Source organism: Pan troglodytes, chromosome 5 (assembly GCF_028858775.2).
Source record: "Pan troglodytes isolate AG18354 chromosome 5, NHGRI_mPanTro3-v2.0_pri, whole genome shotgun sequence".
Taxonomy (NCBI): domain Eukaryota; kingdom Metazoa; phylum Chordata; class Mammalia; order Primates; family Hominidae; genus Pan; species Pan troglodytes.
In genome coordinates, this window is record NC_072403.2 from 164,604,009 (window position 1) to 164,624,833 (window position 20,825).

General features: G+C 40.9%; 1 long non-coding RNA gene across 1 annotated transcript in view; it reads left to right on the forward strand.

Moving 5' to 3' along the window:
• Window positions 1–1,485: 1,485 nt before the first annotated feature.
• Window positions 1,486–20,825, forward strand: part of LOC129144341 (uncharacterized) — a 30,717-nt gene continuing 11,377 nt past the window's right edge. The window contains exon 1 of the long non-coding RNA XR_008548710.2: window positions 1,486–1,630. This is a non-coding gene — a long non-coding RNA (uncharacterized LOC129144341). The remainder of the gene's footprint in view (window positions 1,631–20,825) is intronic.

Consider the following 20,825-nt stretch of genomic DNA (forward strand, 5'->3'; position numbering starts at 1 on the left):
TATTGTCCTAAGTGCTGGGGCTACCATGGTAAGCAAACTCTGACCGGGCTCTTGCCTTCATGGAGCTTACAGTATGATGGGGGAAGAGCCAGACATTCATCAGAGAACCACACAAATACTTATAAAACCCCATTCTCCAAGCAAAGGCAAATGTTGCTATGAGAGCTTTCAAGAACGGGAGTTGGCCAGGCATGGTGGCTCACACCTGTAATCCCAGCATTTTGGGAGGCCAAGGCAGGCAGATCACTTGAGGACAGGAGTTCGAGACCAGCCTGGCCAACATGGTGAAACCCCATCTCTACTAAAAATACAAAAATTGCCCAGGCATGGTGGCTCATGCATGTAATCCCAGCACTTTGGAAGGCCGAGGCAGGCGGATCACAAGGTCAAGAGATCAAGACCAGCTTCACCAACATGGTGAAACCCCATCTCTACTAAAAATATAAAAAATTAGTTGGGCGTGGTGGCGCATGCCTGTAGGCCCAGCTACTCAGGAGGCTGAGGCAGGAGAAACACTTGAAGCTGGGAGGCGGAGGTTGCAGTGAGCCAAGATTGCACCACTGCACTCCAGCCTGGCGACAGAGTGAGACTCTGTCAAAAAAAAAAAAAATTAGCCAGCGTGGTTGTAGGCACCTATAATCTGAGCTACTCGGGAGGCTGAGGCAGGATAATTGCTTGAACCTGGAAAGCGAAGGTTGCAGTGAGCTGAGATCGTGCCACTGCACTCCAGCCTGGGTGACAGAGCAAGACTCAGGAAAAAAAAAAGGAGGGGAATTAATTTATTTCAGGGATTAGAAAGGCTTTGCTAAGGGAGTGACATCTGAACAGTGAGGTGCAGGAACTAGGTGAACGTGAGCAGGTGGGAAATTGGGACAGCGCTCCAGACAGAGGGAACAGCATATGCAGAGGCTCTATGGAAGAAAAGCACATGGTGCATTGCAGGAACTGAGGAAGACTGATGAGGTTGCAGAAGAAAAAGCAAGGGAGGGGCCAGGAGGTTTAGGGAATGGTGGGCCCAGTACAGCTGGAAACAGAGCCAAGGGCAGACTATGCCAGTCTTAAAAACTGAACCAAAGGGATGGTCCTTTACATGAAGCCATTAAAGTGTTCTCAGTGCAACATGATTAGATTTATGTTTTAAAATTTTCTCTTTGGCTAAAATGTGAAAAAACAGTTTAGAAGTGGAGGCAGAATCAATAAACATGGACCAGTTAGGAAGGTGGTGCTGTAATCCTTTAGAAAAGACCGTGGTATTTATTATTAGAGTGATGGTGGTGGGAAAATGTAGACAGATTTGAGAGATATTTAATAGATAAAACTTACAGGGCATAAGGCCATGTTGTGCTATAGACTGAATAGGTATGTTCCCCCACCCCCAAACTCATATGTTGAAACCTATCCCCAGTGTCATGGTATTAGGAGGTGTGGCCTTTGGGGGTGATTAGGTCATAAGGGTAGAACCCTCATGCATAGAATTAGTGTGCTAATAAAAGGAACTTGGAGAAGTCCTTGCCCCTTCCACCATGTGAGAACACATCAAGAAGACAGCCATCTATCAACCAGGAAGTGGGTTCTCACCAGACACTGAATTTGAAGGTGCCTTGATCCTGGACTTCCAGCCTCCAGAACTGTGAGTAGTAAGTGTCTGTTGTTTGTATTACGTTACAGCAGCCCGAACAGACTAAGACATGTGTCAAAAGGAAGTTAGAAAAGTATAATGGTTAAAGTATTGGGTTTTAAAGCAAGAAAGGCCTGGGTTTGAGTCCCAGCTTTACCATTAAGTGCCTATGTGATTTTTAGCTAGGAATTTAACCTCTTGTGAATTCAGGTTTACAACCCTGCAATTCAGGATTCTAATAGTATCTCATTCATAGAGCTGTTGTGGGGACTACATGAGCTAATGCCTGAATAGCACTCAGCACTTCAGTGCCTGGCATGTGGTCAATAAATGAAAGATATAATTAGCATCATTATTATGCTTCTAGTTATTATTACTATTAGTCTAGATGTTTCTGAAGTTGGCAAACCATCACTCTCCATTTCACATTGCGATAGCCTAATAGAGCTAGGACACCAGTTCCTGAGAGCAACAAAATACAACCCCAGGGCCATCACAGGCTGAGAGACAGCTGCCAGGACAGCAACCTGACTTCCTCCTCCACCAGGCCCAGGGCCTGTCCTCCTCATCCGTCTTTTCATTCTGTCTCACTTTACAAAGAATCTTCTTCTTATATATCACTGTAGTTGGGCCCCCAAGGTCCCCTGTCTGCATTAGCAAGAGGTACCAAAGATAGCAACAGTTGCAGATTGCCTTCAGCCCAGCTTCATCCCAATGCCTGCATCATGGTGTTCTATACATTTGTAAAATATGAGACATTGTGCCCATATGAAATCAGAGAAAAATCATTTCTTTCCTTTTTTTTTTTTTTTTTTTTTTTTTTTGGAAACGGAGTTTTGCTCTTGTTGCCCAAACTGGAGTGCAATGGCGCAATCTTGGCTCACCACAACCTCTGCCTCCCGGGTTCAAGTGATTCTCCTGCCTCAGCCTCCTGAGTAGCTGGGATTACAGGCATGCGCCACCACACCTGGCTAACTTTTTGTATCTTTTAGTAGAAACAGGGTTTCACCATGTTAGCCAGGCTGGTCTCGAACTCCTGACCTCAGGTGATCTGCCCGCCTTGGCCTCCCAAAGTGCTGGGATTACAGGAGTGAGCCATTGCGCCCAACCCGAATAATCATTTCTACTTCTGTCATTCCTACTTTAAGTATCTGTGTTGATACCATGACAAAACTTGCCGTAAATAAAATATGTTGTGGATTTATCAAAAGCAGCGGCCCCAGGATCTACCAGAAGTGCATCTTTATTCAAATGAACACGTGTGCAACTCAACAAATGGCTCTCTTCTTCCACCTCCCTCCCTTAGTCTTAAATCTCTTCAAAACCAACTTGTACACACAGTGCAGTGAAACTTCAATCAAAGTAGCTCTCTTACTTTTTAAAGGTTAAGGGGCATTTTATCAGTCAGGGTCTTGATGTAGTCAGTAGAGGTCCGGCTTGGTCTTGTAGAAATCTAGGAGCCACTTGTTAGGTAATGGCCTGTAGTGGAATCAATAGTCTGTTGACAAGGGAGAAAGGACAAACGAGGACAGAGGGACTTATTTTCCTGACAAGTAAGTGCCTTAGGAGGATTTGCATTCAAAGTCCTCGGATTCACCCAAATCCTCCAAATGCCCCTGTTCCAGTTCTCATAGCCCACTCTTTACAATAAGAACTTTAGCTTTCATGTAAGAGACTTGGCAAGTCTTTGAATTTATTTTATGCTGTAATTTTGCAACATGCAGAAGCGGACCTTAGGTCTGATTTTTGGCTATATCAACAATGTAGCTACAAGGGTCCTAGAAGTCCTCTAGTTCTTGACCAGGCCTTGATCCAAAAGTGTAAAGTTTCCCAGCTTGCCATTTTCTTTCTATGGTCTCTGGTGCAGTCGGAAGTAGATGACACACCCCATGGTCCTTCTCATTCTCTTTCCTACTTTCAGACTCTACAGCAGCGGTCAACTTAGTCTCCTCAATTCTTGATTTCAATAGGTCCTTCACTTCCGACAACCACAGGTGTTAATTCAAGGAAGTGTTTGCCACCATGTGCCATGTCTCTTCATAATTCTATTTTGCACTAGAATTAGGCAATTAGGTCATCACTGTAAGCAAATGCAACCAGGTCAGACAACAAGATTCTCATCTTTGAAGCTCTGGAACCAATCTTGGCATGAAATATTGTGTCAGTCCAGATTCATTAAAGAAAAATCAAAGCAACTTAAGGAGTGTTGGAAAGGCTAGAGAAGTGATCATCATCAGGCTGCCTTCAGCTTTCAGGTAAGCACCATTGCGAGTGCAATCCAGAGCTCGGCAAGTTGCTGCTGCCACCCAGAGGTCAAGATACTGCAGCAAACTGCCAACAGCATCACAGCCGCCCTTGCTCAGAGGCTAGGCCTGGTGAGGGAGCTGGGTGTTCAGCCAGCCTCTGTAAAACTACTGCCATTGCTGCTGGAGGGAGAATTTCTCAGTGTCTACATTGCCTTCCAAATCTCATGTGAGAGCACTGGCAGAATGCAAATTTCACCCAAACCCCTCAGGAAAGGGAGCCTGAGAAATGTAATGCCCAAACTTCTAGCTCCAGAGATACAGGAGAGAGCACAGAAAGAGGAGTGAATGCAGGTTGTTTGCCAAGAAACAGTATCCAGTACAAACACAGACTTGGGTGAACTGGTGAATGCAAATGTTTACTGAAATTAACATTTACAGAAATTCTAGGCTGGCCGCGGTGGCTCATGTCTGTCATCCCAGCACTTTGGGAGGCTGAGGTGGGTGGATTACTTGAGTTTAGGAGTTCGAGACCAGGTGGGCCAATGTGGTGAAACCCTGTCTCTACTGAAACTGCAAAAACAAAAATAGCTAAATATGGTAGCACACGGCTGTAATCTCAGCTACTCAGGAGGCCAAGGCAGGAGAATCGCTTCAATTTATGAAACAGAGGTTGCAGTGAGTCAAGATTGTGCTCTGTACTCCAGCCTGGGCCACAGAGCAAGACTGTCTCAAAAAAAAAAAAAGAAAAAAAAAAAAAGAAAAATGTACAGAAATTCTACTTTAATAAGTTAAATCTTTTAAATCTCTTATAACTCTAACATTAATATTGTTTTAGAATTTTAAAAGTTAAGATTTTAATACTTTTTAAAAAATGAAACATTTTAGCATTGCTGAATAAATTTTAAAATATTAATTCCCCAGTGAAATGTTCTTGTCCCTTTCTCCCCGTGCTTCCTTCAGGAGTTGATCTTCTTAGATCATTGGTCTCTCCTCTGCTTAGCCACCCACTCCCGTGATCATAGTCTTGACCTTGTCATGATGAACAGTAACAATTATTTGTGATGATAATCTCAACTGGAAACACTTCACTCTCTGATCACTGACTCTTTTGTTCCCAGTACTCTCCCTGTTGCATTCCAATTCCAATAACCCCTCAACTGAATAGGACCTCACATCCATTGGCAGGGTCACCGGTGGCCCTTGGGATGCCTTTGTTTGAATTCTTCAAGATTTTTTTTTTTTTTTTCTGTGAGACAGAGTCTCACTCTGTTACCCAGGCTGGACTGCAGTGGTGCAATCTCAGCTCACTGCAGCCTCGACCTCCTGTGCTCAAGCAATCCTCCCACCTCAGCCTCTGAGTAGCTGGGACTTCAGGCGCTTGCCACCATGCCTGGCTGATTTTGTTTTTATTTTTTGTAGAGACAAGGTTTCATTATGTTGCCCAGGCTGGTCTTGAACTTCTGGGCTCAATCAGTCTTCCCACCTTGGCCTCCCAAAATGTTAGGATTACGGGCACGAACCACCATGCCTAGCAGATATTTCAACTCCATCTTTTGGAAACTATTGTAAAAGATCACTTTTGATAAAACAAAATGGTTGAGTGCCATCTTTCAGAAAATTACAATGCGTACCCGAATCTTAAATTCCATTTATGGATGGTGCCCACCTGAAAGATGTTACCTTACGTGCATGTAGTGCATAACCCACATTAACCATATGTGGCTGCTCAGTGACAGTTGATTCTGCAATTTTTTTCATTGTCTATCTCCCCCTTTATGTTCATCCCTTTTAAAATGGTTTAAATTCCACATGTAACCATCCTACTCACCTCTTGAATTTATCCTCAAGCACTGTCCCTCTCGCCTTGTCATACTCACTTGGCTAACACACATCCCTTGTTAAATTCGGCTCTGCCTACTTCGTGCCTGCACCCACACTCCTGAGGATGGCTGGGGGAACACTACCTTATGCTAACTGGTCTTTGCCTTTATGGCAAATCACTAAATCAAATGCCCCTGAATGCTCTATTTCTGTAACCAATATACTCTCCCACTTCCCTAAACAAATCTCATACTTTTTCCTATCTTCCCAGATTTCCCCAAATGTTCCCCCATATCTAAATTTTCAGCTATTAACTTTGTTTCCTATTTATTATTTTAAGCAATCAAAGAGAATTTCCACAAGCTGCCACTAGCATATGCATACATGTTGTCAGTGCCTGCATATAATGTTCCAATTTGTCTTCTGTTGCTAGGAATGAACTCTTTAAGCTTCTAGTTAAGGCCACCTCCTCCACTTATATATTCGATCTATCCCTTCCTGTCAACAATGTTTTTCTCTATTCCTAGCATCATGACTTTCTTTTCTCTTTGCTAGTTCATTCCCATCAGCATATAAACATGCTATTCCTCCCATATTAACAAAAACAAACTTTCTTGTTCACCACCTAAACTCCAAATACTACCTCATTTCTCTCCTAATTTTTAAGAAAAATTTCTTGAAAGAGTGGTCTACACTCTGTTGGCAATTTCTCTCTTCCCACTTGCTCCCGAACTCACCACAGGCCAGCTTTCACCCCCAGCATGCCACCTTAGCTAGGTTACCAGCGACTTCTTTGCTAAACCTAATATTCCTATCTCTGTCCCTATCTTGATCTATTAGAAGCATTTAGTTATTTCCTCTTTCCTTCTCAAGATAGTTTTCTCACTTGGCTTCTGAACCTACCTCTTCCCTCACTTTCTCTCTTCTGGCTGCTTCTTGGTCTCCTTTGCTGCGTCCCTCTTATCTCCTCTAGACTTTGGGGGACCAAGAGCTCCATCTTTGGTGCTTTTCTATTTCCCAGCTGCACTAATTCCTAGGGGATTTTATTCAATTTCATGGTGTTAAATATCATGTATATGCTACGAACTCCCAAATTTAGGTATCTAACCCAGATATCTCTTCTGAACTCCAGACTTCTATATCCAATTGCCTTCCCAGGCAGTTTAAGAGGCATCCCAAATAAAGCTGGTCCAAAACTAAATCTGTGACCTTTTCTTCCAAACTTGCCCCTTTGTTTGGCTTCCTCACATCATTTAATGGTAACTTCCATCCTTTTCAGTTGCTCAAGCCTAAAGTCTTGGCATCATACTTGACAATTCTTTTTTTCTCATTGCTCACCTTCAGTCCATTGGCAAACATGTTGATGCTATTTTTAAAACATATTCAGAGAACGTCCTTGTTCTTAGAAAATAGACTCTAAAATACTTAGCAATTGTAGGGCATGATGTCTCTAACATCCTTTCAAGTAGTTCAGAAAACATAATATAATGAAACATAGAGAAGGATGGTTAAAGAAAGTAAATGGAGCAAAATGTCAGCAAACTGATGAATCTGGTTGGAAGGCATACAGGGAGTTTTGTGTAATACTCTTGAAACTTTTCTGTAGGTTACAAAAAGTCTAATGAATCTAAAATCTATTACTTATCAACTCCACCATTACTACCCTAGACATCATCTCTAGCCTTCAAGCTACCCTTTTTTTCTTTTCTTTTTTTTTTTTTTTTTTTTTTTTTTTTTTTAGACAGAGTCTCGCTCTGTCGCCCAGGCTGGAGTGCAGTGGTGCGATTTCAGCTCACTGCAACCTCCACTTCCTGGGTTCAAGCAATTCTCTACCTCAGCCTCCCAAGTAGCTGGGATTACAGGCACCTGCCACCATGCCTGGCTAATTTTTTGTATTTTTAGTAGAGACAGGGTTTCACCATCTTTGCCAGGTTGGTCTTGAACTCCTGACCTTGTGATCCACCCTCCTCGGCCTCCCAAACTGCTAGGATTACAGGCGTGAGCATCCGTGCCTGGCTGCCTTCAGGCTACTCTTAACGTAACAGTCACATAAATCTTATTATATCATAAACCAGATGATGTCACTCCTTTGCTCAAAGCCCTCTAATAGCATTCCATATTACTTACAGTGAAGTCCTCTTATGATCTATAAAGCCCTATATGATTTGCCCCATCTCCTCATTAACTACCTAGCCCCATCTTCAACCCTCCCCTTCACTTACTGACCCGCAGCTTGCATGCATTCCTTGATGTTCCTGAAGGTTACTAGGCAAGCTCCCACTGCAGGACCTTTTTCCATGATATTCTCTCTGCGGGCAAATTCAATTCTGAAAGTTGCTCATATTCACATGTCTGGCCTTCTAACTTTTTTCAGGTCTTTCATCAAAGCATTACCCTCTCAGTGAACTCTTTCCTGAATGTCCTGTATAAAATTTTTAAACACCCTCCACTCTTCTTTGAACATTCTACCTTTATGCCATACTTTATTTTTTTCTGCAGCACTTAGCACTAACATTGTATATATATTTTCTTACTTATCTAATTTATTTTGTGTCTGTCCCTAAAATGTAAGTTCCATGAGGGCAGCTATTTCAGTATATTTGTTAACTCTTATGTTCTTAGCATTTAAAACAAGCACATAAAAGATACTCAATTTATGTTTGTTGAATAAATAAATGAATGAACATACCAATCTCACTATGCCTTATGGAATTCTACATACCATCAATTATAAAGTTACGTTATTATCAAACCCATTAGAAACTGATTGCTCAAATCTCTGGGACATCCTGATCTTCAATGGGTCATCAATTAGGATATTCCCATGTTTCATGGTATAAAGTAATAGAAAAATATATTTTTTCCCTTCAGCTCTTAATATTATTCTTTCTTCTTGGTTCATAATTTTTTAACTACTCTAAAGCACTTCTGTCATTGTACTTTTGGCTCTGTTTGGATATACAGTTCTATGTCTGAAATGGTTTCTGATAAGTAGACAGCTCTGAAATCCCCTGATACATCCACTTCTGAGATGTTGTAGAGCTTTTCACATTCCCCTTGAGTTTGTGTAATTATTTAGGAATATTGGCAACTTTTCTTTGCCTTTATCATATATTAATTAATATCATCTACCTTTTGTCTGCCCTTATTTTTATTTTTTTTCTCAAAGGTTCTTAACATTTTCTGGATCATTTAAAAAGCTTTTTTATAGGCCACTATCAGTCTATCTGACTTGTGCATAATGGCTTTGCTAAATACTATTTAGAACTGAGCTTTTGTTTACAAGATAACTGTGCCAGTAATGACATTAGGTTGTAGCTGAGTTTGCAGTGGGAGAGGATCATGTGGATTACATAATTTCTTAACTGGATTCCTACCAAGAGTGTTCCAGAGTGACTGAATGAACTCACTAGCACACACAGTTTTATCCACCACTTGGAAATACTTCAAGGAGCCTCCGAAAAGGAAAGATGATCTTTTCTTGTGAGTTTCTCCTTCCTGGTTTATTTCATTACCCATATCTATTTCCAGCTGGAAAATTTGTGAGAAATCACCAGATGAACATGTATCAGTTCAGATGCATTGTGATGCCAGGAAAAGAAAAGCCAGTGGACACAGGCAAAAATAAAAATAAAGGAGATTTATTAGCTTGCAAAAATCCAAAAGGATAAGTTTCAGGATTCATTCCAGTTTACATCAATGATCTGGTTTCTTTCTATTCTTCTCTTCTGCTGTCCACATGTTGAGTTCATTCTAAGGCTGATCCTTATGTTTGTTGGATATGTACCAGCAATAATTATTCTGGTACATACTTTTGTTTCACCCACTGAGAGAGAAAGTATTTGTGTCTAAAATTCTATGCAAATATCTTGAATATTGCTCTAATTAGTCTAGCTTAGGTTGTGTGCCTAGTGGCCTCCTCCCAATCACTTTGGTCAAGAAAAATAAAATGTTCTGATTGCCTTTCACACAATCAGACCCATCATTGGCATAACATCTTCCCGAAGCAAATGGCCTACATAGCAAAGTGTAGATACCTGTATTTAGCCCCAAAAGGAAAGGGAAGTCAGAAGTCACCAACGCTAGATGAGGGTAATTTGAGGTGAAGTCCATTTTATTTTGGTTTGTTTTATTCAAAGGGCCAAATTACAAAGTGTGAAGGGGGAATAGTGGAACCATAAGACATAGCCAGGGAACTTAGAGTGAGCAAGAGCAGAGCTGCTACTGATCCCAGGCCCAGAGGAAATCAGGGAGGGAGAGCTTACTGGAATGCAAAGGAAGAGTCCTGTAGAGAATAATATATTGATAGGAGCAATGACCCTGGGAGAACACAGGTAACCTCAGAGGAGCTTAGGGAGGGAACTAGGGAAATTAGCACTCTGATATTCTTGTTTTCTCCTGTTTCTACTGGGATTCCCCATTGTTTAAAACAAACCAGAAGCCTGAGGATGCAGGAGCAGTGTGATGCTGCCCACGCTGGTCATTCTTTCAGGACAGAGCAGAATGGAAAAGGACAGGAACAAATGGGAAGCATTCTGTGCAGTATCTGAATTAAAATGTGGGTACTGCAAAGAAGATAGGAGAGGACAATAAATGCTGGAGAGACAGCCAATCAATGCTGCCTACAGACCAGAAGTGTTTGACTCACTAATCTTACCTAGACGCCTTCAGATAATTATGACACCACTTAGTATTCCAAAAAATAATACAAAACAAAAAGCCTTTTAAGTATAATGTCTATCTATCTATCTATCTATCTATCTATCTATCTATCTAAATATTCTCCTACCTCAGTGGTGAGAAGCATAGACCAACTATTTATCTTAATTAACCATATTGATTGTCATCAGCTATATCAGCAGTTACAGAAAGGATATTAACTAATGATGGGTCATATTGCTTAACTTCTAGGACAGCTTCATGGCTGAAAATGTTCTGCATGTGAAAGATGATCATGTGGATGATAGAGAATTTATATTCTCTCTTTCTTGAAGATCAAATAAGAGAAAAATGAGTTCACTAAGCAGGAAATATTTTGATAAAATAGAGATAGACATTCTTGATAATAGGATACATTAAACCCTAAAAGGTTTTTTTTTTTTCTCCTGATTATCTTTGAGCACCATTTTGCAATTTCTCTGCCTATGTTCTAAAATCCATCTGGCAACCAACGGGGCCTAAAATGGATATAATTAATTTCGGCTCCCCAAGCACAGAATTGCTATGTGTCCCGGGGGGGTCCCATTGTGACAGCTGCTGTGGTTGTAGGGGCAGTGGACTTCATTCCATCTCCATCCAGAGCTAGCCTTGGGCAATTCAGATGGCCAAGCCATTACACTGCAGAGCAGGGTCCTCAGCTGCCTCCTTCATTCACTTCATGTGTCATGATAGGGACAAAAGCATAAAATGATAGGCTAGACCAGCAAATGCAGGCTCAAAATCCAGGCAGATATGCCGAGTTAGGGTATACAACATTCGTTCAGTCACTCAATATTTATTGAGTACCTACTACATATGGGCCAGGCAGTGTTTTTTTGTGCTTTCTAGAGCAGTGCACAGGAGAAAAAAAAAAAAAGAAAGAAAGAAAACTTTGCATTCATAAAGTTTATCTTCTAGTGGAAAATGTAGACAGCAAACAATGTCTATACAAATATATACCATATTGGATAATAATGGCTGCTAGGGAGAAAAAATATAGCAGAGAAGAGACAAAAGATGTGTCAAGTCAATGGCTGAAATTTTAGTGTAATTTCTGAAAATAGTCCTGAAAAAAGTAAATGAGGATGTCGTAAGGAGGATAGCTGGGGAAAACATTCTGGGGAGAGCAAAGAGCAAGGGTGAAGGCCCTGAGGTTGAAAACTCCTTGTTCTATTTAAGGAATGGGAAGGAAGCTAGAGTAGCCAGAATGGAGTGGGTGAGGGGGAGATGAAGTCATAGAAATGATGGTGGTGGTGAAGCATAAACTGTATAAGCCTGGTAGGTCATTATAGGGAATTTGCCATTATTCCAAGAGAGGTGGGAATCCCCTGGATAGCCCTGAACACAAGAATGACATGAAGTGACTTGTGTTTGCAGGAGATAACTGACTACTGTGTTGAGAATAGATGGATAGATTAAAGTCAGAAGGAGAGAGACCAATTAAGAGTCCATTGCTGCAACACAGTGAGAGAGGATGGTGGCTTGGAAGAGGGTTGTGGTGATGAAGGTGGTGAGAAGTGATCAAATTCTAATATGTTTGGGAACTTGTAAGATTTATTCACAGTCTGGATGTGAATAAAGATAGAAAAATCATCAGGATATTAAGATCAGAGGAATGTTTCCAAAGATTTCTCATGAAAAAATTGGAGTTCTAACAGGTCTGAAATTAAAAGGGCATCATTCTCATAGGGTAAGTTCCAAGTGAAATTCTGGGCCAATCAAAATGTGCAGAATAACAAAGATTCTAAGCCCAGGATAAGATCCAGAGTGAATCAAGGTGATGTAAGAATGGCTGAGAAAGTGATTGGCAATTCTATATCAGATGATCGGCACATCTCCAGGCAAGAAGGCATTAGGCATATCTAAGAACATGCATCACGGTAATTTTGACTGTGGCAAATTTGGAGTATTAGGCAGTAGTTTGGTCATTGTGGAAAAAGACAGCCACTCATTGGTTCAGAGAAGGGGCTAGTTACAGAGAATTAAGGCTAGATCTGGGCTGGCAGCATAACCAATACGCTGCTTAGCTACTGAGCTACAGCCCTACGGTCCTCTTTATATTGCTTTAGCTAATCAAGGTCTGATATTAGAGGCCGGGGCTGGGCTGAAACCTAATGGGAAGTATAGCGGGTTAAATGACAGGAAGCCAGGCAAGCTAAGAGCCAGAAGCAATGCACCTGGAAGTCTTATCTCTCTTGAAGACTCAAATACTAACAGAACGGGAAGGTCAGTAATAATGACAGAGGCATTTTTATACTTCTGGGGCTCCTACAGCCTCTACTGCTTCGGCTGCTGCCCCAAGGACTTTCTGATGGTGCATCAGTCTGCGTATACTAGAGGTGGCTCCCGGGACTTCTTTAGACTGGGTTCCTGCTACTCCTGACTGTTATTGGGTTAAAGAAAAGAAGTAACTTTCCAGATAGAGATATATAAATTGCAAAAAGCGTGGACGTAAGAAATTATTTGGCATGTGTAGAAATGATGAGGAGTCATATTTTGTTGAAATAGGGGACTGGCAAAAGCTGAATCCAGGAAGAATGGCTTTTAAGACCAGGGTGATTCATCTCTATGTGGAGTCATTAATGATTCGTGAGGAAAGAAGTAACAGCATGGGTGCTGCATTTGAAAAAGCTTTATGCAACCTCAGGGAAAGGATGGATTTGTCTGCTACAGCTGCCAGAGCAAAATACCTGACACTGAGTGGCTGAAACTACAGAAATGTATTGTCTCACAGTTCTGGAGGCTGGAAGCCTGAAACCGAGGAACTACCAGCATTGGTTTCTACGAAGGCCTCTCTCCTTGGCTTGCAGGTGGCTGGTAGCCTTCTCACTGTGTCCTCACATGGCCTTTTCTCTGTGCCTGAGCATCCCTGGTGTCTCTATGTCTCCTCATAAGGACACCAGTCATTTTGGATTCATGTCCCCATCCTTATAACTTCATTTAACCTTCATTACCTTTGCGAAGGCGCTATCTCCAAATATAGTCACATTGAAGGTTAGGACTTCAACATATGAATTTGGGGGGCACACAATCAATCCAAAACAGAGGGTCATGAAAGCAAAGCCAAGAATATTGTTATCAGTTTACTGCGGGGAGGAAATTAGGATCTGAACTAAGCTGATCATAGTGGAAAGGAAAAGAAGGTGGCTCTGAAAGACATTTCATAGGTAAAAGCTATAATGACTGAGCAGCTGATTGAATGTAGAAGCCAAGAGAGAGAAATCAATCATAAATCATAAGTATTCAACCTGGGTAGCAAGGAGAAAGATATTGACCTTAAACAAACATGGGTTCTTTTTCTATGTGTATTTGCGTCTTTCACTTTGTCCTTCATTTATTTTCTCTAGATACCACACTTCCACCCTAATTTATTTCTCTATTTCTATCTCCTCCAAATTGCTACTGCAGCAGAAATTCTGACATTCTCCACTTGGTTAATTTTCCTTAAGACAATTCCAGGAAACAAATCCTCCATATAAACAAATCCAACATATCACTTCTACTGTGCCCTGTTCTGTCCCTCTTCCTACGTTCTCAGGCAGTGCAGTTGTTTCTTTTTGATTGCTTTATCTGTTTACTAGTTCTTCTGTTGCTCTTGGTTAATCTTCCTCCCTCCTATTTCTGTTGTCATTTTTTATTCAGTCTCAGCTATTGCCAAAACCATCAAGTCCAAGTTATTACTTGATGATTTACATATAAAGAGATCATTTTAAAGGTAGTTTATTATCAAGGAGGGAAACACAGTACAAATAAAAAGAACCACTTTATAAATGATCTGTTGTACTTTTGGAACTCAATCTCCCGAAGTAGTACTGACTAAAATATGGTAGGTTACACAAACTCAGAAATGAGGGACCCCACATAGAAGATTATGAAAGAGGTGGATTAGACAAATTTATGGACCGTTGTTAAAAAAACAGGTTATAATGTAGACCAATGGAACAGAACAGGGGCCTCAGAAATAACACCACATATCTACAACCATCTGATCATCGACAAACCTGACAAAAACAAGCAATGGGGAAAGGATTCCCTATTTAATAAATGGTGCTGGGGAAACTGGCTAGCCATATGCAGCAAATTGAAACTGGACCCTTTCCTTACACCTTATACAAAAATTAACTCGAGGTGGATTGAAGACTTAAATGTAAAACCCAAAACCATAAAAACCCTAGAAGAAAACCTAGGCAATACCATTCAGGACATAGGCATGGGCAAAGACTTCATGACTAAAACACCAAAAGCAATGGCAACAAAAGCCAAAATTGACAAATTGGATCTAATCAAACTAAAGAGCTTCTGCACAGCAAAAGAAACTACCAACAGAGTGAACAGGCAACCTACAGAATGGGAGAAGATTTTTGCAATCTACCCATCTAACAAAGGGCTAATATCCAGAATCTACAAAGAACTCAAACAAATTTACAAGAAAAAAAAAAAACCCCATCAAAAAGCGGGCAAAGGATATGAACAGACACTTCTCAAAAGAAGACATTTATGAGGCCAACAAGCATATGAAAAAAAGCTCATCATCACTGGTCATTAGAGAAATGCAAATCAAAACCAGAGTGAGATACCATCTCACACCAGTTAGAATGGTGATCATTAAAAAGTCAGGGAACAACGGATGCTGGCGAGGCTGTGGAGAAATAGGAATGCTTTTACACTGTTGGTGGGAGTGTAAATTAGTTCAAACAGTGCGGAAGACAATGTGGAGATTCCTCAAGGATCTAGAAACAGAAATACCATTTGACCCAGCAATCCCATTACTGGGTATATACCCAAAGGATTATAAATCATTCTACTATAAAGACACATGCAGGCGTATGTTTATTGCAGCACTATTTACAATAGAAAAGACTTAGAACCAATCCAAATGCCCATCAATGATAGACTGGATAAAGAAAATGTAGCACATATACACCATGTAATATTTTGCAGCCATGAAAAAGAATGAGTTCATGTCCATTGCAGGGACATGGATGAAGCTGGAAACCATCATTCTCAGCAAACTAACACAGGAACAGAAAAGCAAACACCGCATGTTCTCATTCATAAGTGGGGGTTGAACAATAAGAACACATGGACACAGGGAGGGGATCATCACACTTAGGACCCTGTGGGGGGTGTTGGGGCAAAGGGAGGGAGAGCATTAGGACACATACCTAATGCATGCGGGCTTAAAACCTAGATAGGCTGGGCGTGGTGGCTCACACCTGTAATCCCAACACTTTGGGAGGCTGAGGCAGGCGGATCATGAGGTTAGGAGTTCGAGACCAGCCTGACCAACATGGCAAAACACCGTCTCTACTGAAAATACAAAAATTAGCCCAGCGTGGTGGCACACGCCTGTAATCCCAGCTACTCAGGAGGCTGAGGCAGGAGAATTGCTTGAACCCGGGAGGCAGAGGTTGCAGTGAGGGGAGATAGCACCACTGCACTCCAGCTTGGGTGACAGAGCGAGACTCCATCTCAAAAAAAAAAAAAAGAAAAACCTAGATGATGGGTTGATAGGTGCAGCAAACCACCATGGCACACGTATACCTTTATAACAAACCTGCATGTTGTGCACATGTATCCCAGAACTTAAAGTAAAATTAAAAAAAGAAAATAGATTATAATGGAAATTGTATTATTTGAAGATATTTTCCTCTACATTTTCTGACTTATGTGTTAGCAATGCTTTCCAAATGTTATATCTAAATTATCCAAGGAAAACAAAAGATAAAATTAAGAAATGGGCAAGGGACCTGAATAGACATTTTTCAAAAGAAGACATACAAATATATTTAGCCAACAGATATATGAAAAAATGCTCCACACCACTAATCATTACAGAGATGCAAATTGCAACCACAATGAGATATTATCTCACACCTGTTGAATAGCTATATCAAAAGGACAAAAGATAACAAGTGTTGCCAAAGATGTGGAGAAGAGGGAACCTATGTACACTGTTGGTGGAGATGTAAATTAGTACAGCCATTATGGAAAAAAGTATGGAGGCTCTTCAAAAACCTAAAAGTAGAATGACCATATTATTCGATAATCCCACTTCTGGGTATTTACCCAAAAGACTTGAAATCTATATGTTTAAGAGATGTCTGCACTCCCATGTTTATTGTAATACCATTCACCATGGTCAAGTTATGGAATCAATCTAAGCATCTATCAACAGATAAACCAATAAACAAAATGTGGTGTATATACACAATAGAATATTAGTTATCCTTCAGAAATGAAGAAATCCTGTCATTTGTGACAACATGGATGGAAGTAGAGAATATTACACTGATTGAAATAAGCCAAACACAGAAAGACAAATACTGCGTGTTCTCACTTATTTGCGAGATCTAAAACAATTGAACTCATAGAAGTACAGAGTAGAATGGTGGTTATCAGAGGCTAGGAGATAATAGTCAAAGGGTAAAAATCTTCAGTTACATAGGAGGGATAGTCTGATATTTTGAAGGTATATTCCACAGTATGGTGAATATAGTTGATAATTGAGTATTGTACATTTTGACATTGCTAAGAGAGTAAATTTCAAACGTTCTCATCACAAAAATGTTAAATATTTGCAGAGATGGATGTGTTAATTAGCTTGATTTAATCATCTCATATTATATGAAAAATTATAACCTTACTTTTTACCCCATAAACATATATAACTAGAATTTGTCAATATAAAAAATAGGAGTATATTTGGGTTGAAGCACATGTAAGGCTAGTGGAGTGACTGGGCATGAACTGACTATCACATTTTCTTTGCTATAAATTGTATCCTATGATCAGAGGTGATATGTGCTATACTATCATGTCTTAGTCTGTTTGGGCTTTTATAACAAACTATTATAAACCAGGAGTCTTACAAACAACAAAAACTTATTTCTCATAGTTCTGGAGGGGAGGAGATCTAAACACCCGTAGATTCAGTGTCTAGTGAGGGCCCCTTTTCTGGTTCATAGATGGCACCTCCTCACTGTGTCCTCACATGATGGTTGGGACAAGGCAGCTCTTGGGGCTCCTTTTATAAGTCACTAATCTCACCCATTAGAGCACTGCTCTCATAATTTAATCACTTCTCAAAGGCCTCACCTCCTAATATGATCACATTGGTGATTAGGTTTCAATATATGAATTTGGAAGGGACAAGAACATTCAGACCATAGCAGATGGTACAGACAATCTTAACATTGATGAATGGAGGAGATACTAATGAAGTTAATGAGTGAGGAGGCAAATCTTGACATAAATTTTGCTTCCATTCCTATATGTATAGATAAATCACTGTCCTCTGTATGATGGAAGAATCCAGTAGGTGGCTGGCTGTATTGAGTCACAGTTAGTTGCTGCTGTTTGCAGACTGGGTACCTAGCAGTTGTAGCAGACAGGTCAGCCTTAGTGACAGGAAGTCCATGTTTTTGAGTTCATGCCTAGGCTGCATCTATGTCACATGGTCACTTTGCACATAGGCCCTATCAGCAGCACAGGGCATGGGAAAAAGACTGACTCACATCCATTGAGAAGTAATCTTGTCTACCTTATTACTGAGAATTTTCTCCACCTCGGTGTGCCCTTGGTAAGCATTAGGTGGAAAACAAATACTTTCATACTTTCTTCTTTTTACAAAGCCTCCAACTAACTAACTAAATATATATATATAGTTAGTTATATATATACACACACACATACATATATATACACACATATATAGTTCCCCTCCAAACCACTATATAGTTCTCCTCCAAATTTTCTTATAATCAATTTTCTAATTTTCTTCTTTTCAAGTCCCTCTTCAGGTGACAAACCTGCTAGTTTGTCCAAGAGTCATGGTAGATCAATAGCTTAGGTCCTCTCTTCTTCTACACAAAGTAACACTTGAAAGCCTGCCAGCTGGGAGGACTTTCCATCACTACTATTTTTCCAGAGGCATCTCTGTGTGAGCTTTAGTACATCAGCTGCTCACTTTCAACTGGGCTGGCACAGCAGGAATTCATCTTTGTATGAGACCCAAGATTTTCTTGTAACTTTTCATAGGAAATTCCCCAAGAAGTCCTCGGTTTGGGACAAGGGTGAGGCAGCAAAGTAGTAAACTGAGAGTCTGCGCTTCATGCAATGCATTTGCCTTCCAGACACCCTGGGGCCAGCCCTCATGGATACCACTTCCGCTTTACAATGTAATTTTGCTGTGTATACTCAAGTTTATGGTTTCATGGTCAGTTCAAAACATGAAACGCAGGTCACATGGTAACTCATTGTATTAGTTTCCTAGGACTGCCAGAACAAAGTACAACAAACTGGGAGGCTTAAAACAACAGAACTTTTTTCTCCCATAATCTGGAACCTAGAGGTTCCAAATCAAGGTGTTGGCAGGGCCATACACTCCCTGAAGGCTCTAGAGGTGAATTTGGTCCTTGGCTTTCTCTTGGCTTCCAGTGTCGCTGCCAATCCTTGGTGTTCCTTGACTTGTGGACCCATCACTCCAATCTCTGCCTCTGTTGTCACATGACATTCTACATTCTCCTCGTGTGTCTGGCTTTGTGTCTTCTTCTTTTCTTGTAAGGACACCCATCACAGTGGGTTAAGGGCCCAACATATTCCGGTATCATCTCAGGTAAGTACATCTGCAATGACCCTACTTTCAAGTAAGGTTGTTCTGAGGTTGCAGGAGGGATATGAATTTTAAGGGGACACCATTCAACCCAGTATACCTATGGTCCCATGGTTGGGTGTTCAGACTCCACCAAAGCCAAAAATCCTTCTTTTCTAATGAAGAATGGTGGTTTGGCTGAGCGCGGTGGCTCACGTCTGTAAATCCTAGCCCTCAGGGAGGCTGAGGCAGGTGGATCACTTAAGGCCAGGAGTTCAAGACCAGCCTGGCCAACATGGTGAAACCCCCTCTCCACTAAACATACAAAAAATTAGCCAGGCGTGGTGGCACCCACCTGTAAACCCAGCTACTCTGGAGGCTGAGGCGCCAGAATCACTTTAACCCAAGAGGTGGAGGTTGAAGTGAGCCGAGATTGTACCACTGCACTCCAGCTGGGTGACAGAGCGAGACTCTACGAAAAAAAAAAAAAAGGATGGTGGTTTGCAGAAGAGGGCAAGACGACCTTGCTCCCCAAATCCCAAGGGTCTGCACTATTATTCTTTTAATGGGACTATTCAGAGGCTTTATACATCTGTCTGCCCCAGAGACTTCTGCTACCTGCTGCATCATAAGGCCCAAGGATCAGGATGGCTGCCAGAGCCCGGACCTGCTGCAGAGCCTTTTCTTCCTCTGAGCCCTATTCAAAACTAGTAGCTTTATCAATTACAGTAAATGGACTAGAACAACTTGATCAAAGCTGGTATTGTTACCTCCAAAATCCCAGGAAGCTCAACACATATCACACTTCTTGTTCCACAGTGAGCTGTGCAAGGCACAGCAACAATCCTGTTACTCTAGAAGGGATATTACCATGTTTCATATCACTGGGCCCCTAGCAATGTAACAAGAGAGTTAGGCTGCTGAACTTACAGAACATTTATTTTTTATCTGAGTATGTAATGTTTTTATTTATGGATGTAATAACTTAAATCACTCTTAGAATATTAATCAGGCTTCCTCTATTGGTTTCCTCTAAGAACAATTTTGTTTGTTTATTAATGTATGTCTGTCTTTCCCCTTTAAACAGCCAATTATTCTCATACAGCTGCCAATTCTTGAGTATCTGTTTACACTTAAGAAAGAGGACAGAAGAAGGGTGTGGGTTTTCTTTCTATGATACATAAATGTCTTTATTCTTTTTCTCTTTTTGCTAATTAAGAATTTCTAATTAAGTCCTGTGTGGGGAAGGGGTGGGCTGTGTGTTATTCAATAGGCATCACTTTTGTTGAGTGATTATCTAGTTGCAGATTAGCAGATTGAAGAGAACTTTCCTCTTGGGCATCAACATTGACAATAGAAGCCTTAGTCTCCCCCAGAAAGCTCATTAAAATTATTTAGGAGGAGTTCTAGGATTTGCTTCTCCCCATCCCACCCTCCTTAAATCTTAGGCAAGCTGAGACAGTTAATCGTCTTAGTTAGGGCACCTATATTGGCACAATCAGGTGGGGAAAAGGTATAGGAGTACCACCTGGAGTATTTGTTGTGTATACAGGTCTTCAATTAACTTCTTTTCAGCATTACTTCTCATTCCCACTCTGCTTATCTTCCTGACTTTGAGGTAGGGTTCCTGGTTTGCTCTATAGAAACCAAGTTGGGTATTCGTGACTGTGGCTTTCTTAGCTGGTTTCATCCTTACACGTGCGTGCGCACACATACACACACACACAATTCCTAAAGTCTCCCGGAAATCTGTTGTAGTCTCTCCCCTTCTCAAGGTATTAATTCCTAATATATGTCTCATTTTGTGGTTATTCCTTTTTTGTGTTTCTATTCTTTGATTTCACTGTGA